The sequence below is a fragment of the Branchiostoma lanceolatum genome, chromosome 12 (assembly GCF_035083965.1).
Source record: "Branchiostoma lanceolatum isolate klBraLanc5 chromosome 12, klBraLanc5.hap2, whole genome shotgun sequence".
Classification (NCBI taxonomy): domain Eukaryota; kingdom Metazoa; phylum Chordata; class Leptocardii; order Amphioxiformes; family Branchiostomatidae; genus Branchiostoma; species Branchiostoma lanceolatum.
This window is the reverse complement of record NC_089733.1, coordinates 8,539,965-8,564,587: the sequence shown is the minus strand read 5'-3', so window position 1 is coordinate 8,564,587 and position 24,623 is coordinate 8,539,965. Positions and strand designations below refer to the sequence as shown.

At 40.0% G+C, this 24,623-nt stretch overlaps 1 protein-coding gene across 4 annotated transcripts in view; it reads left to right on the top strand.

Annotated features, from left to right (window-relative positions):
* The window catches only part of LOC136446562 (protein TANC2-like), a 95,895-nt gene that overhangs the window by 7,381 nt on the left and 63,891 nt on the right, over positions 1-24,623 (top strand). For 3 of the 4 annotated variants that reach the window (XM_066444998.1, XM_066444996.1, XM_066445000.1), the window contains exons 2-3: positions 1,582-1,650; positions 18,447-18,528. The gene's annotated coding sequence lies outside the window, so the exon portion shown is untranslated. The remainder of the gene's footprint in view (positions 1-1,581; positions 1,651-18,446; positions 18,529-24,623) is intronic. The other variant, XM_066444997.1, reaches the window with a different exon arrangement.

Sequence of the window (24,623 nt, the reverse complement as noted above, 5' to 3'; positions counted from 1 at the left end):
ACAGGACAGTGTTCGAGACCTGTTAATACTTATCTAAAGTTTCACCAAAAGCGGGTCTGCTTTTAGCCAAATCATTGTCTAGGCAGCTAGCTCCTCACACTTACCCTGGCAAACTGACAAAAGGAGATTATAGAAGGAATGCTCTTGTGTTCACCTGTAACCCCTTCTGTCTCTTCCATTATTTTTGTTCAATTATCTACTCACCACTAGTATTTCCTCCAATACTGGCTAACTTCCAAATGTCAATGATGTCATACTGTCTCCGATTCTGAAGGAACTGTGGGAATGGATGAAAGTACCAGACATTCTTTAATACAGTGGGTACTAGATGGCACGTGCTATTGTAAGGGAAAAATATGATACATTGATGTAGTGCTAAAAAGAAATCTTTTAATTTAATTGCTGGATTGACTTTATTGCAGTGATGAATATAATGAAAGTTATATATATTGCAAATTCCTGCCCGTAGGCTAATTGCAAGTACATGTACATGTAACACGAAATGGTCGGACAGACAATGATGAACAATATAACATACATGTATGTCTACTCTAGTCTTAACTACAGACACTAAGTTCTAACTTATTGGGTTCGGCTTCTTTTTCCGAGACAGTGGAAGACGAATGATCCCACTTTTTCTGTACTATGTGGGTTTTATATGAATACCACAGGTAGCATTACATGATCTGGTTTACTATTATATCATAATCAATGTACAGTTCTGCTGAAGGCATAATATTGTTATAAGTCTTCTTATACAATTTTTAACTACCAGGGCATGATGAATTGTGATGTTTATTAGAATTCCAGTAATATTAGTGAGAGCTTCACTAATGAAGATTCTTGATAAAAACAAGCAAACAAGCTATCACAAACAAACAAATTACAGTGTGCCAGGAAACTAAGTACTGTCTTTATCAAGATATACTAACCAGAAAAACATCGAGATTGAATAACGCACAACAAATACATTTGTATTCTGCCAAGTTTAAAGAGAAGAAGATGTATTTTGGTTTCCCATCAGATAGACAACAGCCACACAAGATTAGGGCCCTGTGGCAGTTCTTTATTCCATTGGTCAGATGTTCAGTCAGATAAGCGACATGGGTCCTCTATGCCTGGCAGTACTAAGTAGGAATGCCCACTATTTGACTTAACTGAGTAATAGGCCAATGGAATAGGCAGTGTTCGACTAGACACACATTTCCACGTCCTTGTGGGTATATCCGTGGGAAAGAACATGGACATTCATCTTCAAATTTTTATCTCGCAACCCTGGGAATAGAGATATTTCTTCCGAATTACTTAGCTCTTACACAAGGCAAAGTGCTTCTTGAATGTGATGTTTTCAAACTAGTTCAACAGTAAAGTGCATGAAGAGCAACGTTCATACTTCACAAAGCGGCTGCTTCTTGATGAAGTATGCCCTTCCATGTTTCTCGTAAACATTTCAGGTGCTTCAAAGCAGCACTGAAGGTCGTGTTTCTTTACCATTGCAGTTTGTATACCTTTTTTTTCAAGGTAGTATATTCCTTTGTGCCCGGCAATGTTTTGTGATACATTTGCATGCTTGTTTTACAGGGCTCAAGTGACTTTCTACAAGGCGATTTCAAGTCAGCATTACAAGATACAAGACCCTAGCCAGTTCAGGTGAGCTTCATGTTGTGTTTTAGTTATACTACAGGTGCATATAGGAAGTCTTCATACTGTATCAAGCTAGCAGTGCTTTCTTGTGGTCAGTGTTGGGAGAGTACACCACATGTGGAGAGATTGTGTCTAGCCTATATTTACACAGAAAACATTTTCACTTGTCCTTGTTCTGGTAGTGGTTGCCACCATTTCCTCCGAGCTCTCTGATCACTGGGACTTGCTGACACGACCAAATTCCACAAGCTGAAAGCCCCTGGCTAAAACACTTGTTACTGTCCATATCCAGAAATATATGACCTCATCCCATTGGCTTCCTGTCTACCTACCTACGCATCTAGCATGCCTACCTTATGTTGATAGTTCTTTAAAGTTTAAATCATTTCTTTTATGTGTGTCTGTCAATGTAAACATCCAAAGGGTGCCCCCTTCTCAACAAGACATTATTCCAGTGTGTCAGTGCGTCATAGTCTGTCATTATGGTCCATTATCGGGGTAATTATCATTACAAAGACTGGTGTACGTGTTTCCTTTGTTTGCTCCCCCTCCCCCTCAGGGTTTCCCCTGACGGTTGCATCACCTCTTGTAGTTCTACCCCTCCTGTTGGTGGTAGATTTGTTGTTCTAGACTCTCTGCAGAATCCCAGCTATGTTGTTGGAACCATAACAGGAGTTATGTCAGCAGGATGGTAATGGGAATCTGTACACACTAGCTCAGGGTCTGACAGTGTTGGTTAGGGGGGGCTGGTGTCCTGGTCTGGGCCTCTACAGATCAGTATGGGGGTTAGGGTCCAGCAGGAGTCAAAAGTCATGGGGGGGGGGGGTTCTGTTCTGTCCTGGTCTGGACCTCTGTAGATCAGTATAAGGGTTAGGGTCAAGCAGGAGTCAAAAGTCATGGGGGGGGGGGGGTGCTGTCCTGGTCTGGGCCTCTATAGATCAGTATAAGGGTTAGGGTCAAACAGGAGTCAAAAGTAACTGAATGCCTTGCGATGAAATATTCTGGGTACCATCTTGGATAGTTAACATCCATTGCAATAGTCGCTAGCGACTTTCAAAGTTGACATAAACTAACCAGGATTGTAGCAAGGCTTGTGATAAGAGAATGATTAAAAATGTAAGGGTTATGATTTGTTTATGTTTAACACATCTTGAGATAGTAGGAGTTAACAGTTAACCCTAGAGGTACTAGAAGTGTAGGGTAAATTTGCATGTGTTGCATAAATTGGACGGCAGACTCTTCACTGTAGGCAAGTATGAGACACTTCCTTGCTGAACTGATAAGATTAGTTGCCCTAGATTGTCACACTAACACTGTACAATGAAACCTGCACATGTGACTACCTGTACATAAGGACCACCTGGCCAAAGTGACCACTTTTTGCTGGTCCTTTTAATTTTTCCCATTGGCACAAGCATCAAGATGACCACCTGTCATAGACTTGATTTTATCGGTCCTCTGAGAAGTCCTGTCTGGCAGGTTTGATTGTAAATGTTAGCGGAGTACATGAAACAGTTAAGGGCATTATTCCAGCCTCGACAAGGTGCTTAAAGGGCCTTTATCTCAGGTTCCAGCCAAGGTCAAGTTCCCTGGAGTTTGAAGCCGACAGATTTTCAGTCTGGGTGATGAGACAACCTTGTGTGCGCAACCTTGAGTTGGAGTTGTAGTTTTGTCTAGGGACATGTCACACGTCTGATGTACATGTTAAAGTTGACTCATTAAAAAAGATGCAGATCACTACAGACACCAGGTTTTATGCAGGGAGGTTTTCGTTTAATTGTACTAATGGGAAAAATGTGTCCTATAGTTTGTTTTTTATGTATAGTTCAAGGCAGCGTATGCTTTTAGATCAGCGGCCTTTTTTTCTTCTAAAGAACACCATCTTGGTTGCATTTGTCAGCTTGGAAGGGAACAGTATTATTTGTTTTAAGCAGTTCAAATAGGAAGGTTAAGATCCATGACCTCTTGGCTAGTTCTTACATTCCAGAGTTTATATCACTTCTGTAGGGACGGGATGTTTTGTTGTATGACATTCCCAAATCCTTTTATCCCTAGATAGTAAAACGTCAACACAAATATTGAGATGATGAAATTGGAAGGAAAGTTGTTTTTTTGGATTAGTTTGGCTTGAGTTAACAAGAAGACCTTGTACAACAATGCAAAGCCTTCCAAGTTCCACATGTCAGTGAATTGTTGACTTCATGTCCAGTTTTAAGTCTAGAGCTCCAACTGAAGCCATACTGTGGATTTCAGCTGTATGTTGTTATGCCAAGTGTTTGGCAGTTGCTATGCAAAGCTATCACGACCCCATCAGTTGAGCTGGTATTCAAGTAATGTCAACCAGTCTGTCTTAGAAGTTAGAGCTATACCATTTAAAGAGTTCAGGAAAAGGGTCACAGTTATCAAAAACCTTCGTTCATTTGGGTGGCAATTGCAGACCAATTGATATCTATAAATTATAAGAATGAAACTGAGAAGAAAAAGGAAGAAACTTTAAACTCTTTATTATCATCTTCGAACTACTGAGATTTTGAGGTACTGTATTGTTTTTAGTCTCAGAAAGGCAGGCTATACAACTTACAAGATGTGCGTCAATTTCAAAGATGATACCAACTTGTACCCATGTTTGGTGCATCGGTACTTGAAAACGTGCTTCTTGACTGTCGTCATGACCAAAGATGGGGATTTAGAGAAGTATGTAAACTTTGTGCCCCTCTAATGGACAGTTTACAAACAAGTCAGGGTCTTCTCTTGTGTCTGTACAAATGTTCAATAGGGATCAGGCAAACATTATTGTTTATGGGGTGGGGCAGTGTTGTTGACCGTGGGTAACAATGTCACTTTTGTGTGTAACCTTGGTCATGACATGTTACAGTACGTGGGTGGCATTGGCTTTGGGGCAACACCTCTTGTTCCAAAAGTACAAAACCTCTTTGCTTTATGACATATGGATAGAAATGCCCTATACGAACAACCCTGTATTGAAGATAGCTAGCTGGGTAACTCCCCCCCCCCCACCACCACCACCCACGTACATATATATATATATACACCCTTCATTATAAGATTTGAGGGTAACTCCCGAAAAACAGTTTACACAATTTCAATCCCAGTGGTAGGTTGGATAGTGGACACCTGGAAGGTTCACACACATACTGGAATGAGAGGTGGCGGATCAATGCCATTGGCAGCTGACTCAGCCCACGTTGTGAATCGGACACCCTGTTTACACCCATGCACAATAGTTCCGCCTGCCCCCTCCACCTGTAGGGTTAGGAACAGATTAACTCAAGAAGCTACAAGAATGTGAGGGGGAGGCCTGCTTTTTCTCTGATTTTTTAAAGCTTAAAGGTAGCACAGTGCACTTTTATACAGAACAGTATCAAAGAGGAATGTACAGGTGGATCCAAAATCGTTGGCTTTATGATTATCAGATAATGGTTTCCTGGCGTACTGGAATGTATTTATGTTTATGTTGTATGGAATGATAGATTAACCTCCTTCAAGCATGTACAAACTAGGGCTTTGTTGTAAGGAATAGAAGAAGGTAATTGTGCATTGTGTAGATGTTAGATCTACCTGACAAATGTCTGAGGATCAATTCCTTTCATCTAAACCTGTATAGTGATGACTCATTTTCAATAGATTTATGTCATCCTCCTACTTAATTGTCTATGTTAAATTCAGTCATGATATAACAATACCAGCCTATTCATTTTGTGCGGTACAAAATTATTTTTGAGATGAAGGAATGAATGTTAAAAAATTATTTTAAGAGATTGGAATGTTAGACTGCAATGTACATTTATTTGCCTTCAATGTGAAATTGTGTAGAATATTTAATAATACATGAAGATCTAACATACAATTTAGAATGTACCTGGTAATTATTGTAGCTTCATATGTTTGCGTGTCACTAATTGAATTACCCTGTATCAAGGAAAAATGATGAAGTGTCAGTTACATTTTTTCTTTGGAGAGTAATTAAGACTTATATTGTTTTTTTCAGCACCAGTCTTTCTCTAATTGTATTTTATTACCATATTAGTGTGGTACAAATTACAGGTGTTGTCCCTTGTAATGGAGAAATTGTGGAGGAGGGATAAGTGGTTGAGTTTCTTTTGTTTGATTAGGTACCATTACCTTGTACTAAGTTGTAGCTAAAAATGTCCTAGTAAGAAAAGTGACTCCCGTGCATACACAGGTACATGTGATGAAGCCTCACCAAAATTTTTAGGTAATGTCGCTTCTTGATAAAATATGTTTTAATTTCATTTGATCATGTACTGGTTCGTGGTTTTCTCTGGTCCATGATCATGTCATTGAGTTATAATATTCAGAGAAACCTACTCTAGCACTCTGAGATCAAGTAAGATTCCTTTTTTTTTAAACAGACTGTACATGAGCATCACTAATTATACCAGTCAGGATATCTTATTTGTATTCTAGTCACTCTTAGTATAATCCCTGTCTCTGCATAAGGGGCTAAATATAATGGGTTATAAATCATCTCAAATTACCTGGATTTCACAAAACAAACTGACATTCAGCTTCAATTATCACAATAGCAGTCATTGATTTTTGTGATGTTCTGCTACAATGATTTTATTGTTTTGCTAGATATTTGAATATTTTAGTGTCTATTTTTGAGAACCTGAAGGTTTTCCTGCCTGTCTTGTTGGTTTCGTTCCACCTGAGGTATTTGGTGATTCGGCACTTTGTCTAATTGATACCCTAAGCTTGTAGTCCCACTCAGGTGTTGCTCCGGGCTGTACTTATGTGTCAGACTTCACAAGAGCAGGGCGTTTGATGTGGTGAATAATTACAAGGTGTACTGCTGGGGTAGGGTGACGTGTAGGTAGACAAGATAATTATGCTATTTTGCTAAGATTCGTTTATTTCTACCTTCACCAATGTTTTAGGTGCCGTTTGTGTACATGTGTCTGTGTGTGGATGTATATGACTCGAAAAGCCCTTGATCCTCATGATATTTGGTAAGTGGGTACGGGTTGGGAAAACAAAGGTCATGGTTGATGGTAAGCCCCCTGGTGGCTTACTAAGGTTCTGCAGCTGAACTTCTGGTTTTGATATCTCATGTTCTGGACATGCTATAGTCATGATTTTTCAGTTGCAGATAACTTTTTTTTATCCATTGGAAGAGCCTTGTGTACGTATGTGTCTCTTGATTTAATGATCTGTCTTGCATGGCATTAGTGCAGTTGTTTTAATTGTGAACTTAGAATGCTGCAAATGCCTCTATTCCTCTCCTACAGAAAAATAAGCCCTTGCAAACTTGAGTCAATTGTCTTTCTTTAGTACTGTAGATTTATTTACCTTTGCAATGGTTTTATTTCATGGTACAAGCGAAAAGGAGGTTTTTGCTGTGTTTTAAATTCACGGTTGATACAATTTTGTAGTATATTAGTCATACAAGCGAGACATATTTATGATGTTTTGAATTCATAGTAAAGAAATGAAACTACCACTAAAGTTTCAAGATTTACGCGTGCAGCACCAATACTTATATCTCGGGACATTCCCATCATTCCATGCAGCCGAGCCTCTCTTGAGTCTCTGATTTGTCCTTGAAAATACTGGTTGTGCTGTTATCAAATAAGGCTAACCTAATCATGTCCAGAGTGTTACCAAGTCGGCTCATTCCACGGGCACAGTTGTAACATTGCTCATGTCAATGACTTGACCTCTGTTCAAGGATGGGGAGCCTGAAAATTGAAAGCTTGGCTCAGGTCAATAAGCCAATTAGAATGCCTTGTGATATAGTCAGAGCTACCTTTCACCCACTGGCTAATTCCTGCACGGCATCAAGGTTTGTCCAAGGTTGGCAATCAGGCAGTTATTTCAAAATAATCTTCTCCTTCTTTCAGAATAGGGCAAAGATCAGCAAAATGATGATACTGCTTACCATGCTTATGATATGTAACATACTAAATGCCAGCATTTCTAATAAAACTCTCAACATGCTACACATCAGCTTAATAGCTGTAAATTACTGTTGGTTAAAGGTCAGACATTGTATTCCTGAAGAGAAATATTGCAGAGGTTGCTTGCTTGCATTTTGTTAGAAAGTTAACTTTTTTGATGTTGCATACACAACACAACGACATGTATGATACAAATGCTTCCATCGTCAAGTAAGGTACATGTAAAGTGTCACTATACTTGTATACATATATTTTTTATGGATCTGACAAAGCCTTGTAGATCTATTGTAAGAGATGAATGATGGAAAAATCTTAGTTATGGAACCCAACACACTTATCGAGAAGAGTAGGGGTGACCCGGTGTGCTTGGCCAAAAACGTGAGCCGTAGCCAAGCCGCATTGCACTACCACTAGCTACTTGAAAAAGCATCATGCTTCACCTCAAATGAGGATGCCTTGAAACGAACACCGGACAAATTGTAAGGCTGCTTGCAGATGTAAGGTTAGAATAGAACGGTTGCATCTATGTTTCCAAACAATATAACTTAGTAAAGGATTTCAAGTTGGTAGGAGTTGAGCAATCATTCAGTCAAAAGTCCTGCTGACTTTCCTCAAATATGGCCTCAAATATGGCCCACTCTACACAGAGCATGTCCCACTCAGACTCAAAGAAACTTGTGCATCTCCCATGGTAGGTAATTCAGACCGCAATCCTCCTAACATGTAACTTCAAAATCCCTCGTAACTACCCTTATTAAAAGGAGACTGTATCTGTGTGAAATGGCCCAGTAAGATTCTGTCAGAATTTTTCAAGCTATGCGTGGTGCATGACAAATATACTTTGCAGCCCCAGGAAATATGTGTGAAACACTTGGTGGTACTGTTATCAACTAGGGTGGTATTAAAAAGAAAAGCTATGAGGATTAGATGATGGTGTAAACCCATATGCTACTTGCTGAAGTGGGTATCTCGCTGGACGGTTTGCGTCCATTTTAAGAGTGCCTGGCGCAATTGGGCATTGTCCTGTGAGATGCTTGCTTTAGTTGAGATGCTTGAATGTGTGGTTTGGATGTGATGTTGGTGATATTGGCAAATGTGCAAGGTAACAGTGTCTGAATAAAATTTGGAAATGGTCAGGTGATTCAGGCAGTATCCGCTGTCTTTCGTCAGTGACTGGGGAATGGAAATATTGGCAAATGGCTAACTGGTTGGACCTGGCTGAATGTCTTTCCAAGCAGGTTAACCTCCTTGGTCTTTCACTAACCATCAAAATGAAAACACTGTAATGGTATCTTTAGATTTCCTGTACACTTCTATAAACAAGTCAAGTGATCTCCATGGGATTTTAGACTTGCAGAGGGGTGGTACATGTACATGTGTGACTAAAGGATTTTGCAGTTAATGAACCATCAACACCAAGAATAACAAAGTTTCAACTTTAAATGTCCAGAATAATCCAATAATATTTCATGCACATGTGCAGGCTTTGTGCAGGCAGGCTCCAGCATAACACTTGTTCCTGTAGAATTCTGTACAGCAAGAGGCACTTGATAACATTATAACACAGTGGTACTTGATAATATTATAACACAGTGGCACAGCTGTTTGCTGTACTTGACATTGGATAGGTCATTAATCAGCTTGATAACTGATCAGTTTAGATCATGTGACATGAAGCGTTCTCCTTGGGTATCACTAATCTCCAAGCAGATCTATAGGTTGCATAAAGACCATATCAAACTGGCAGAGGAAGTACGTTCTTACTAATCTAAGATTGCATTACAAGCTCCTTCTTCCAGTTGGATACGGTCTTTGCAATCTATTGGGTCTGGTTGGAGTATCACTACCCCTTGTTAACCTTCTCTCTCATTCTTTCTAAACTTTACTAAAGCCCGTTTTTCACCAGATGTTGGTCGCTGAGTGACCATACAGTGACCAAAATTGGATTTGCACGACCCTTGATTACATGATTGGAATATGATTTAAGATGTAAAAGTATGATTTAAGAAAAAAAACACACACACAAAACGTAAAAAAGTGTTCTTTAGATATGAAATTCGTTGGGCGATCTGTGAAATGTTTGGTCAGCGGTCCCAACCTCCAGTGAATAGGGGACTGTTATACTCTCTATAACTGACGTCACTATAACTTACAGTTCAAGATACATGTACATGTAAAAGTAGAATTTTGAAATAATCTCCTGAATGTAAGTACGGTATGCAAATTACTGATAGCCTGAGTACCATCCTTTTTAGCTTCCGTCCGCTACCCAAGCTCCGCTGGTACTCAGGCTAAATTACTGAGGCAAATGAATTTAAAATTGTTTAATAGAATTTTGTTAATTTCTCATGCATCTAACCCTTCATTTTCATATCTCTGGCAGTTGACTGTTTCCTGATTCAAGTAGGTTATCTTGCATATTTTAACTAGGAGGATTTCTGGGAAATGTGTCAATGGTTTATTCATGATGTAGGAAGATGATATGTGGATAATTGGATTAGCACCTCTGTTTATCTCACTTTGTTGTAAACAATGGATTTAGTCCTTGATTTAGTGAGGATTGTGTGAAATTTATCTATGAATTACAAATGATCATGCCAGCTTTTCTCGTTTGTCGAAATTTGAGTAAAAGCGATCATGACACAGTTAGAAAAAGAAAAAGTATCCAATTCTTATTTTCATTCCAGTTTCCTATTTAGTATATTGTCTTCAAAATAATCCAAGCGAAACATTGTTTTCATTTCTGCAAGTTTTTCTCAGCTTAAAACGATAACAAATTTTGACGTTGTGCATGAAACTTTTGTATTTCTTGTAGGAAGATGTTTTGTACATGCATGTACATTGTGACACGTATACAGCTGAGTGACAACATCCTGCGAGCTTCCTGATTTACCACAAGATAAACTGTTTATTTTGGGGAAAGGAAAGTGCAGAGGGAGGGTGCACAACACTTCATCTCCAAGCAGATATGGGGTGGAAAATCGTAATGTTTCCTGACAGCCATGCCTCTCTGATAGAATATGGCTATAACTATGAGTAGAAAATGAAATGATATTGTTTTTTTCCCATTATGTTTTTCAAACATCTTGGATGTTCTTTAACCTTAAGCACACTGAAGTAGCCATTTGGCACCCCAGAGTTAGGCAGCAGGGAGAAGGTTAACTTTTGTCATATCCTGTCTATATAAGGTCTCATTCATGAGTTTTTTCGCCCCATAGGATTACATGTTATAAAATGTGTTTTACATGGGCGCGTTCGTAATGAAGCCATAGGAAATACACCAATGTCATTCATTCTCTGTTGAGCTCATCTACCCTAGATCATTTGAAAAAATTGCCAACTACCAGTTGGCATACAATACCTTTTTATGGCAATTACAAACAGCACTTAGCTAGACCCCTTAAATAGGCACTTTCCAGCTGAAAGTGATCGACCGAATTATCGCCGATGTCCGGCTGTGGACGTCCAACCTCGCGCGCGGCTGCCAAACTTTACCTGTTAATTTCTTCCGTTACAAACAAGCTCAAGTTTGACGCCTGAGATCAGTCGGGCTGGCTAAAAGAGAATTTCCCACTGATATAAACACACGTTCATGCAGCCGTTCATTTTTTGGGCAACGGACTCTTTTCGAGTATACACGCGGAGTAACACAGGAATGAGACCTTAATACACAGGAATACTGGGAAGTGAATTTGTTTTCTCAGTTGCCATTTCAGACAATTGTTGAGGAAAAACATCTGTGGAAGGGGGAAACAAATAGCAATTCCCGACAATACGGCTGGAGTACTTCCTGGTACAAGAACCTCAGACCAAGAGAAGATGAAACGCTGTAACATCCCCGGTGTCTCCAACCAGAAACGCTATCAGGAAAACCTTTTAGCGAAAATTGAAACATTTTAAAAGTCAGGAAACGCTGTCAGCATAATTGGCAGACCTGGTGCCCCCTGGAAGTCAAGAATGTGCATTAGAGGAGGAAATCCCCGTTGGAGGCATTGACTTCCCTGTCAAAGGGTTCTTGTGGCAGGTCAGCTGTTTAGGGTGTTGTGTTTTTCACCTTGAAGGTTTTCAGCCTGCCTTTGGAAACAGATCTGGCGAGGGAGACTAGAAGTCTTGGTGATAGAAATATGGGTCATCTATTTTCAGACGTCTGTCTTTGTTTGTTGACTTGCTGTATACAGTTCACATATTGTGACAAATTTGAAATAATGGCAGTGAAAATTATGACATGCTGTAAAATGCAAATAAATGCAATCTAATTCAGCTTATTTATAGTGGAAACTATTTCTATATAAACATAATAGAGATGAACTACAATTTTAATACGTATAATAACTGAATGATATTTTTATTTTTTTCATGGCAGTATTTAAAAAATTGCACCGTCCCAATTGATGTATTTACAATTTATGGTCTGTCCTTCTCACCTACTTACTACTACATTACAGCATATACTGTACAAGTAGACCAAATAACTCAATAATACATCTATTTCTATCATGGGTACTGTATCATGATATGTCAGAAGGTGTAGACTTTCAGTCCATGGGGAGGGACATCTGTAACACTGGTACAGACTAATTATGTTTTGCTTGAAAATGTTTAAAATTTCTGGGCTCTGTAGGCAGCTGTTAAATGTCAACCTGATGTGCATGTTGTTTTGTATAAAGGCAACTTTGTAGCTAGCATTCCAATATGGTGGACGGTTCAAATGTGCCTATTCATTTGAAGAAACTATTCGATTTTGATAGTAGCATTCGACATTAGGCAATAAAGTTGTTTTTGGTGTGTTTCTTTGTCCTGGTGTGTGTTCGTAGTCATTTTAATATTATAGAGTGACAGGATGTGAGGCAGAAGATGGTGTAACCGGACACTGGCAGGATTGGAAGGTTGGCTTGGGCCCAGGTCCAAAGTATATGTAGGTCTTGCATTGACAGAATTAGCAAGAAATTCGCAATAATGAGCCAAACAAGAAATTCACAAAAAGTCTAGATATTTCACGTAGATATGAGATCTTTGATTTCTTGTTCACTGCATCTCCCTTTTTTCAAATAGTGAATGAAAGACCTTTATTGTACATTTATGCTAACAAGCTAAGTACAGGTCATGGTGATAAGCAAAGGAATACATACAGTGGTGATAATATAACGTAATATAATGTGATATTGTACTATGTCTAATAGGACTAATCTATACTTGTCTACTATTTACAGGTTCGACTTCTTCTCGCTTCTTAAGGCAATTGTAGATGTATGTAGATATGGAGCTCGTAATACATGGCTTGTTCAGTTTCACAATAAATTGGAATTTTTCAGTGCTACATGTAGTAGTAAGTGTGGTTGGTTTCTTTTTCCAAGATGACATATCGAATGTTTCAGTTATAGTATCTGGTGGGTAACCTGAAATGAGTGTCCCCAAAACTGGGTAAAATGCTCTGTACGCTCTCCCTGAATGTGTCACCATTACTTCCCCGTAAAAGTGTTTATGGCCGCTTTCAATTTCATCTGGATAACGTTCCTGTGGATGATTTGTGGCGCTGAAATGTGACACCAGGGAGGCATGAAACATGGTATCATCTGCGCAGCTTGCGCCAGAGCGGTTTCATCGTCGTGACAACGGCCATCGCCATAGCGATGAAGGCTTTGAGCACTAGAGTTAGTATCCAGGAAAGATGGATTAGAGTAAGAATAATGGTAGATCATTATTCCACCACCATATGTTACCACTGTCTGTTGCCATGGGAACACAAAAGTTCCATTACTGCTTGCCAATTGATGCAGTGTGAAATGGCCACAGAGATCCCCTAGGTACATGAGGGATAGCATGATGATGCCCTGGTCAAGACACCTTAGCCCCCTGGTCATGATTCAATATGACACCTCTGGGTTAGTTAACGCTTTCTTTCACATTTTGTGTGCAGTGTCGCCATGGCAACATATCAGGATTGAAATTAGTTTCCAGTACGTATTACAAGAGTCCATCATGTAATTAAAGGTGGAAGATTAAAGATAAGTACAGATGGGGAAAATATAAAACGGTTGTGTCATGGATGAACCTGAGGTTACCAATCTCAATAATTGTTAAATTTTCTGTCAGAACAGTCCATTGCAATCTGTTCAACCTTTTAATAGGCCCAAGACTGGAGTTATATTCCTCTTGATAGGTGACAGTAGAACTACATGTAGTGAGCCACATCATTAAAGCAACCATCAACCAGATGGCGTGTCATTGTCAGGTATCTAATTCCATCTAATGGGCGTGGTAGGTAATGGGCAACATTTGCTACCTCCCTGAGACTTGCATCATTAAGGCCATCGAAGGCATACCTCGCACAAATTTTGCGAAGTCGGGACTGGTGATATCGGGATGGCGACAGCTTTTCACGCCGTGTTAAGAGGAATTTATGGTTGCTTGAAGCTTAAGGCTTTTTCCCGGATATGGCGAAAATTCCCGACGACAACTAAGTACTTATATGATACTTTAGCTGGAGTCTTCGATAGCTTCACAGTGCATGTGTAAAGCCAAGCTGTTACTAGTGTTAGGCTCCCGATATCAAGAGGTCAGAGTTCAGGCTGATTAGCATATAGTGTGGGAGTCATTTGAAAGAAAATGGCAGAAGGGCTGAAATGAGGCATAAGGATAGGGAACAGAAGAAATCATTTCTTACACTTTATTTATAGTTAGAATCGGTCAAATCAGGCTATTGAAGGTATCTTTGTGATCGTAACAAGTTGACAAATCTTATTGAGTGCACTGTAGGAATCAGACTAGAAGGGAAATTTATGGTGATGGGTCACGGCTGCAATTAAAGGCCTGCGATAGATCTTGGCAGTGTTTGTCTGGTGATTTCGGGAAAACTCTGTGTAAAGTGGGCCTAGACCGTCTAAAAAAAATGTTCCTTGGTTACATATAGTAATGTTAATGTATTTAAGAACAGGATAAAGATTCATGGCACTCAAGATAGTGACAGCTTGTTGGAAGTCAAAGACCCACTAGACTGTCAAAGATTCAGCTATTGTCAACCATTCATAAATGAAGAAGTTGTACAATGCAAACTCATGGCATTCTTGAGATAGTCGTGCACAGGCTGTACAAAATTCAGCTGTCTTGTCACTGAAAAGACTGTCTTAGATCCTTGTTGGCGATTGTTTCACTCGCAGCCTGCTCGACAAGTCTACGGCATAAAAGTGGCCTGCAACTAACATGACTTTTGTGAGTGGGCCGTAAGAAGATACACATTCATTCAAGCCCTCCCCCTCCCACACAGCGCTGGCATTTATTTTTTCGGGGAAGCGCTGATTCGCGATTTTCAACTTATTGGGGTCAGGTTCTTTTGCTGGGGAGATCATATCTGCCACTGGGTCTCCCCAGCAGAAGAATCTGGCCCCGATAAGTTGAAAATCACTAATCAGTGCCCCCCCAAAAATAAACGCTATGCCGCCCGGGAGGCCTGCAATGAAGGCTAGGTGAGATTGGTCACACCAACATTGTGAAGGAAATCCTGGCAAATTGGACTGAAATGTCAGACTGGAGATAACCCTGATCCTGGTGACCCCACCAGGAGCTACCATTTCCTCATGCTTTGGAAACCCATGTACAAATGTCACAGACTTAGCTAGAAATCTGAACTCTGCTAGCAAAGGTCAACTACGCGTAACCTCAATTCCTGTATTGTGGATATCAGAAATGGCTGGGGGGCAGCTCGACACATGAATATATTTGCTGATGAATTGTTGCCAACGTTGCAACATGTCATTTTTCCTTACACTGCAGTTTACCAGTAATTCAAAATCAAATTCAGAGATGAGTTTGACCTTCAATGACTTTGATCTTTTACTCTGATACTTTGAATTCATCAAGTGCGTGGCGTCTTAATTTTGAGGTAGGAGGGAAAGGAGGAATTGGCGGCATTTGATTTAAGTTTGCAGATGAAACAACCCTAATAATGGAATGCAAGATAGAACATTTGTATGTTTGCGCTGTCGAAAGTTCATCGCAAGAGTTCGAACCACAAACATGAATCTATTACTATTAGCATATACATTGTAGGCTCATAGATGAGGGCCTGCATGCCCCTTTTACGTAGAGCGTAATCAGCCATTTTGATTTTACGTAGAGCGTTGCCGGCCACTCCATAACTTAGCGTAGAGCGTAGGGAGGCTTTTCTGAATTACACGTAATACGTAGCCGGCCCTCCGAATTTAGCGTAGAGCGTTGTCGGGACCCCCCATGCAGGCCCTCATAGATATGAGGATGGGTAGTAAGAAAGAAGAAGAAGAATCCACCTCAAATTTTTCACAATTCACAGTATGCAAGTTCTTGGTGTATGTAGATAGTCAGTCAGATATTCAACGGTAACGAAATAGCTCTTTCTATATACTGGAGAAGGGGTTTGTGGTACTGTTAATAGAATGACAGAGGATATCTGCCCACAAGTTCAAACACAAGTTCAAAAGGTTATCTGTCTATGTTATGATAACAGTTTTTCTATCTCCAGATCAATAAGTCATTTCAATGCAATGCATAAAATTGTGAAGTTAAGACAGTTTTCCATTATGTGGTCTAGTCAAACATCTTGTCCTCGGGGAGGTTGAGAACTGAAAAGTCTGGAAGGAGGCGTTCAGTTTGTCTTACCAGATTAAAATCTAGGAAGCAAGGAATATGGTTATATATCTGCTAATAGAATATGTCATGTGTATCGAATCTTCTAATGTGATTTCGAAAAATGTCATCAAATGTTCCAAAATGTTTAGTCTTCTGTAACCATTAATCTTTTCCAAACTTTTCAAATATCTTTCTCTTGTTTCAGTTTCTTGCTTACCAGTTTATTCCTAAGGGAATTGGAATAGAATTTATTAATAGGCTCTTCACTTACTATGCAGCTTCAGCTCTCTGCCTTGACTTTCAAAACTCCGTTAACGATGACGACCGAACAGTTAAATTATAGACCAGGGAAAAACCAGTGCTTTAATGTTCCAAGGTCAATCAATACCTTTAGGTTAATTTCCTTTGCTTCTGGTTCTCCTATACGGCATGTCCAATGCTCGATGGCATACTTCAAATTGGCTCGTGCAATATTGATGAAGTTGGGTTCTGTGAAGTTTTTTGTGGTTGTCGGGTGATGATGACATCAGTCAATTGAGACAGTTCCAGCCCTCTCAAGGGGCTCAAGTCTTCTTCCCCAGAAGGACATCAATCTCCTAGACTTTCAAGGATGTTGGGTATTCTCATTTTCTCCTGGCTCGACCTTTGACTGAGTTTGTCAGTGCTAGAATCAGTCATGAGCATCCGGAACTGACAGGGCTAGGGACAGTTATAACTATACTTACAAAAGTCCATGGGAAAAATAAGTACTACAGTCAAACCTGTACAAGTGACCACCTCTACATGTTGTACATAAGGACCACCTGGCCAATGTGACCACTTTTCGTGGTTCCTAATAGATGATTTTTTCCATTGATGCAAGAATTAAGAATCATGTGACCACCTGTCCACATAGATAAGGTTTTATCGATCCCCTGAGTGGTCTTCTTGGGCAGTTTTGACTGTATAAAAACATCCTTTTACCTAACCATAGCATACAATTGTCTCTATATATAGACTAAGAATACCGTATTACAATCCTTTCTTCCCACTGAATTTTGTGTTTCACACCTGCCAATGCATAAACAATACCAGCTTATTCTCATCCACTTAGCATTATACATTACACAATTACTACAGTAGTGTTGCCTATACATGATAACTGTGCACCATGCCTGGTGTGCGTATCCTGTACATGTATGGTTAGATATAAACAGTGCCCACTAATTGGTTCCCAGTTGTATAGCGATCATGTGTAAAGAATCCCAATGTATACCAGACTGATATTTGTGCAACAATTTTTGCACGAGGATTGAGTTACCATGAACCTATTACTAGTAGCTATTTAGAGGAATGGGGAATTTCTACTTTAAAGCACACTTATACCTGATATAATGTTACATGTAAATGTCTGTATTGTGTGGTAGTCTTGTGTTTTTTTAAGATGGGACCTGGGCCTGTTACAAAGAATAAGATTGATAAATTAAGGTGCAAAATTTAAGGTTAAGACAATTGTTCAGGTCGATTTTTTTGTCTTTTATTAACACATGCATGGAAAGTTAAATCAACACATATGAAATGTCTTAAAGTATACCGGTATACGCAAGAAGTGGTCGCCCAACATGCATCACGTTGCATTTTGTCAGCCATGTTATTGTTTTCTGACGGCAGCTGGTTTCTTTACACCTGGCTAGCGACATTTGTTTATACCTGGATAGATATCTTAATACATGTCAGACAGCCATCTTGTACCTTTTGATAATTATCTATTAGTAATTACCATTAAAAAGCAAATACTGTACCAGTGAGGTAGAAAAAAAAATGAAAGTGTTGAGAAATTTATTGGTGATGTTCTTGTTATTTAGCCACATTGTAATGACCTTTGAGAGTAATTCCTCAGTGGGTCATGTTTGTACTTGAAGGTCAGGGGTCACTGACCTCTAACCTAGCGGAACATCTGAACCCTTGGATATTTCCCATTGGAATTCTGAAAACTCCAAATATTCCTCCGGAATTCCTCCTCCTATCAACATAAGCAAACAATCCTCCATACATGGTAGAAAATTTCCAAACAATGAAAATATCATAACATAGATGATGTATTCAAAATATTCTGCTGTGTTCTTCTTCTTGTATACAGAAGTTTCTGGTATTTGGAGATTGCATATTTCAGGCACTTCCTTCAACAGCCCCTTTGTTTACAAACACTGCTATCACTCACTCCCGAAGAAAACAGTTTGTCCTGTCTGCATGTTAAAGTCTCTCTCTGTTATGCCACAGCCCGAGCTTCTGCTATGAAGAGGTCGCCATGCCCGACCCGGGAAGCAGTCACGCCCCAGTAGCAGACGGAATGTAGTGTTTGGTGAGTACTCAAACATCCGATGTCTGCCTTTGTGTGTGTACATGTCACTTCTGTCTACTGCTTTCAGAAACACTGTTGTGAGTATATCTTGTAAAGCCTCGACTTAAATCACGGATTTGTGCGGGCTTTTGAGAGATGTTAGGTAGCTGTACGAAATCATTCCTTAATAGTACATGGTAGCAGGTGGGCCGGAAACAAGTATTATGATTGCCAAGCAATCTACATATATGCACTTTCAAAGAATTTAAGTTTGGTAGTTTGAAACTCAGCCAACCATACGGAAAGCAAGAAGTTGTTAGAAATGATCTATGGTAGGAACATTCATGCTGAAATAACATTTTACACTTAACTGCGTTGATGAATAGTTCTGCATGGGGAGTACCGGTAAGATGAATTCATACCTATGATGACAACAGCACGACGCCATATAAGGAATACTTGATAAGCTTACGCACTCTCAATTCCACCCGGCTCTTCTTGTAGTCCTGCTAGTCCATATTTTATCACTCTCAGAATTAGTGCTGTGTTTCTCAAAGACAGCTGAAGTAGTACCCATCAATTATGAATGCATTTTTGCGTTATAAGTAATCTCACGTTCTAGAGAGTCGGAGTATATAATATGTCTTTATCCCCGCTACTGTCAGCGTGCCAGGGTGCTCTGAAATTGCGTTGCTTGAGCCTTTTATATTGGCCCCCTCGCTGTCCTATGTCCTCTATACTTAGTTTAATTGCATTACAGTTGAGTAATGCTTTTTATCTTGCTGTGAAATGTATGTTAAAGCAATATGGATCTACTACACTCAAGTTCCCTTGTCTTGATACCTGCATGCAAAAGTCATGAGATTTTCACGTCTTTCTGAAGTAATAAAATCTGAGCAGCCATCAATTCTGGTGACGTCAAGAGCTCTCAAGCTTACCAAAATTGCCTCAGTGGGAAAAGACACTAACAAAGATTGTTGAACTACACTATGTAATTACATGTATATAGTGATGTTTTTACACAATCATGTGATACTGTGATAAGTTGAAAAATATGGAAAAACAGATTCCCTTGTATTTATAGTTCAACCCTGTAGTGATGTTCAAACTGATAAAAGGATACACATCAGTTCTGAGTATGTCACGTTCCTGTATGTGTACATTGTATTTTAAGAGTATTAGATATCATACATACATATAGCCTTATCATACACAGTATAGATAGAAGTCTTGACAGATGACTTGCAATCTTTCATACCTTGCCTTCTCTGTGTCACGTGCATCCTACCCCCAGAAACTTGGCATCCCCTAGAGTTGAACAAAGTTTCTTGTCCTCGTGCATATTTCTCCCCAAGTCCACAGTAATAGAGGTTTCAGTGGGAGGAAGAGAGCAGACGCTTCCATCACCTGTTGCACGGACAGGTGATGATGAAGCACCTGTCCGCAACTCCATGGTTTATTGCTTCCCCGTAGTACTGCGTACTCAGCCGCTCTGAGGATTGAACTTCCCATAAAGACTAAAAGTAATAAAGGGATTGCCATCAATTATAAGAGGCTCCAGAGGAGGGTGTGATAGTCAACCACCTGTAGCGCAGACGAATGTCAGGTGCTTCCTCTAGATGAGACGGATCCTTATCTTTGTACCAATCAGCCTCGGGTGCTCACCACTGTCTGTTGTCTGGACCTTCAGGGGAAGGTAATGGTAGGTCTGACTGGCTGGAATGGTACAACGTTTATTGGACATCTTCCAAAGTTTATTTTCCAAGAAATTTATGTCTTTGTGTGTGCCTGTGTCTGTTTGTAAACAGCATAAGTTGAGAAATTGTGGATGGATCTTTCAGAAATTTTTCTTATTTTGGTAGGTGTTGGAAGGATGAAGAAATGATTACATTGTGGGCCCCCTAGCAGCTCTTCATGGTACTGCAGCAGGACTTCTGGTTTTGATATTTTGTTACTGTTGTTTTCTTTCCTTAGTAGCAAAGTTACAAGATCAGAAAACAATGTTGGCCTAGGTTAGCTGCTTAATGTTGTAACCTGGATTTGGGCTTGACTTACAAAAATTTCTTCCTGGTGTTGAAAGTTACATGGTTATTTTCAATTTTAGGTGTCACATTTGGTCTAATTTGTCTGTATGCCAAAATATGATTTTTCATACATGCAACTTACTGTTTCTCATAGCAAACAACCCTAAGCTGGACATGTATCAGATTGTTAAAGAAATGTGACGTGTACATGTATGCGTGTAATTGTTAGAGCAAGCACCATACAAGTTTTGACATGAAGTAAATCTAGGAGCCTTGAACTAAATGAAGCACGTATCGGGATGCCTACTTGGAATTCAAATACGCTTTCGTTTAATTCCTTCTTCTATATACAAAACCATGAAATGATTGGAATCTTTGCTCTAGTTGTGTTCACTGGTGCACATGGTTGGAAATAAAGGCTTTTCTTCGTGTACAAGTCTGGGCGTGATGAGCTGTGAATAATGTCTCACATGAATCAAGACCACGCAGCAGAGGGAGACCTACCTTTGATTTCCTACAAGTGTAGGTATTACAGAATATGCCCCTAATTTCTGCGAATGTAAGGGGGAAGGGTAAAACGGGATCTTGGGAAATCAGGAGGCCGTGGCTTCATTGGTTGGTGTGTCCTTCCTCAGATCAGGTTGAGGTATTGTCAGACTGTGTGAAGCCCTAGAGATGTACCATGGAGAGGTGATGATATGACTTCAGTGAATGTAGCAGATGAGTTTTTGTTCGGTTTCATACATATAGGTGGCACATTGAGAAAGCACAATTATAGCATTGGATTTTCAAGCTGAAAAGCATAACACAATCTCTTACGTAATGGAAGTCTTCATTTTCCCCAGCTTTGGTAATATAAAAAGTTAACTAGTTGGATTGCATGTTGATTTGCTTGCACGTCAATCTCTTCTCCAAGACCCGAGCTGTAACCGGTGTTCCGTCTTGTGAGATACGGTTACCCGCGGACAGCGTCATGAAGAAGGGTGCTTACGTGTGATGAGGCACATTGAGAAAGCACAATAGCATTGGATTTTCAAGCTGAAAAGCATAACACAATCTCTTACGTAATGGAAGCTTCATTTTCCCCAGCGGTGGTAATATAAAAAGTTAACTTGTTGGATTGCAGGTCCTCATTCTGATTTGCTTGCACGTCAATCCCTTCTCCAAGACCGGAGCTGTAACCGGTGTTCCGTCTTGTGAGATACGGTTACTCGCGGGCAGCGTTGTGAGGAAGGCCGCTTACGTGTGATTTGATGGGAAATGACGTATAATTGGCACATCCTTCTCACGTGAGGATGGCGTGATAAGAACTGGTTTGGAAGAGTTATGTCGTACTTAAAGGTAACGCAAGGTGCCTGATCTGATGTTCTCATCACCGAGAGAGGAGAAATGAACGTCCTCCAGGCAGTGCTTTAATTTCCTGCGCAGCGTCCGTGATAGCGTTACTCATCATTAGGTGTCTACGGTTGTGAGCGGGGCAATTCGTAACTTATTAAAGCTGCAAATAACGTGCAAGTCTCGCTAGTACGAGTGTTAACTTCATGTAGCAGTCATATATCCCGGAATTCCGGGGGAATTATTGACGGAGGAACAGTGAGAGGTTTGTGTGTGTATGCTAGAGACTGATGTTCCAGCTCAAATGAAGACATAGCAAAGCCGCAGTGCTCTCTCAGCCATTGAAAAACTATTACACTTTGTGCAAGCATTATATCTCAAGTTGTTTGTTATTTCCCCTGTACAGTATCAACAAACAACACGTGAAACAGGCTTTTAGCTAGAATTTATAGACAAGGAGTCCAAAAATGGGGGGCGGGATGCTGTGCTTAATCGATCCTCTGTGCATCCAGCTGAAAAAGAGGGCGTTCAATTTCCTTGTTATTTTAGTATAATACGTCCAAAAGACCCATGGACGCATGCCTAGCTGCATGTAAAAGCCTGACGTCAAACCTCTTACAGTGCCAGACCAGCAGAAAAAAGGCAGTTTATACACTCTGAAATGTTTTGTATAATCCAAAAGAGATATGATAGCTGAAATCACGGATGTACATCATCGTCAGCGACCTCATGGCACCCTGTCAATTCCAGAAGGATATGCATTGGTTATGCCCTGTCACCCCAATCACAAACTTTTATTGGTTCTCCCTAAAAGGTAACTGTCAATAAACCTGTGACGTATTTTCATTCAGCTGCTCTTGAAGCGTATACCACTGATAAAGACTTGTGGGTAACACACCTTGAAGTTTTCTTCCTGCTGTAGTAGCAGGTCCGCCTTCTCCATTAAGGTCTCATTCCTGTATTACTCTGAGTGGGTACCCTAAAAGAGTCCGTTGCCCAAAAAATGAACGGCTGCATGAACGTGTGTCTATATCGGTGTAAAAAAAATTCCTTTTAGCTAGCCCAGCTGATATCAAGCGTCAAACTGATGAAAGCTTGTTTGTAACTGAAGAAATTAGCAGGCAAAGTTCGGCAGCCGCGCGCAAGGACGGAAGTACACAGCCCAGGCAGTGTGTGTGATTCGGTCCTGCGCTTACAGCTGGAAATGCCTTTTTAGGGGTGTAGCCAAGTGCAGTTTGTAATTGCTATCAAAAGAGATTGTGTGTAGTGAAAATGTTGTCAATTTTTTTACATAATCTAGGGTAAATGGTCTCAACATGGAATGAAAAACATTTTCTATATCTTCATTACGAACGCGCCCATGTAAAACACATATTATAACATGAAATCCTATGGGGCGAAAAAACTCAACCTGACACTGAAATTTCTTTGAACACATCCTGGTTCCGATATATGCCATCAAGGTTCCTCTGGATCTCCTGATTTCTCAGATATAGATATCAGGACTGCCGTTTCCTCAGCCGACCTGTTAGAACTCAAGTTGGCGGCCGTAACAAGATTTTACGATTAAAAAATACTGCCGAAATATCCGATTGACAGCTGAAAACTTTCACTTTTCTGCGCTTAACAAAGAGTGAAGCTGCGAAGTATGAGCCCTCGTACCTGGTGTACGAGGTCATAGACGCTGAGGCAAACCGGTTTCACGCCGCTTTTGCATTCATTATGACAATTCCCCCAAACCGTTTTATTCTGATTAAAAGAGAAGGAAACCGAAATGAAGCGTTCATGTTCACGAATAATTAGATTGATCCTGCCGAAACGCTCCAAAAGTTATTTTCCTTCAGCTGCTCTTGAAGCACACAACTGATAAAGACTTTTGGCTAACAGTAAAACACCTGGAAGGAGTTTCCCACCTCCTGTAATGGCTGTTCCTCCTCCTCCATTAAGCATCCCCACCTGACACTGAAACCAGGCTCCCAGGACATGGCAGTTACAAATGAGTTTGTCTACACTGTTAATGAAAATGTATCGATCCCGCCGCAATCAACCGCAAGGCCATACAAAAAGGATGGGCTCTTTTTTGATCACTTGGCGTGGCTTTGAAAGTTAATGGAATCAATGAGTGCATTAATCCGGTGATAATGCGTTTACGCCATTTTTTTATCAATTGATTTATTTGCGATGAGGTTAACCAACCTTGTGAATTGACTCACAGATTAACAGATGAATGGAAAGAAAAACTATTTACTATACCAAGCTTGGCAGTTTTTTCCTAGAAAAAACTAGTACAGACTACTGTAAATGCATTTAAGTTCACGTGGTTTTCATTTTGCGGTAAGGCAAAAATGGAGTGTTCGCGGTGGTTTTAAGTTTGCGGCAGTGCTATAGTCACATACTGCTACAGTATCGGACAAAAATGTTCGTGGTGGTTTTATTAAACCGCAAACATAAAATCACCATGAACGTTTCTGCATTTACAGTAATTCTCCATAAAGATGAGGGAATGGAGAAAAGATAAAATTCTAACTAACTTAATTGTTTTTTATTGGAAAATAAACGTCTATTTTACCTCCTTCTTGAAAGTGAATTATTCAATATCTATACCCACTTGTTACTGTAAATGCATCGTTTTTATTTCGCGCTAAGGGGAAAATGGAGAGTTCGCTGTGGTTTTTATTTTGTGGCAGCGCTATAGTCACATACTGCTACAGTATTGGACAAAATGTTCGTGGTGGTTTAAGTTTGTGGTGAAGCGGT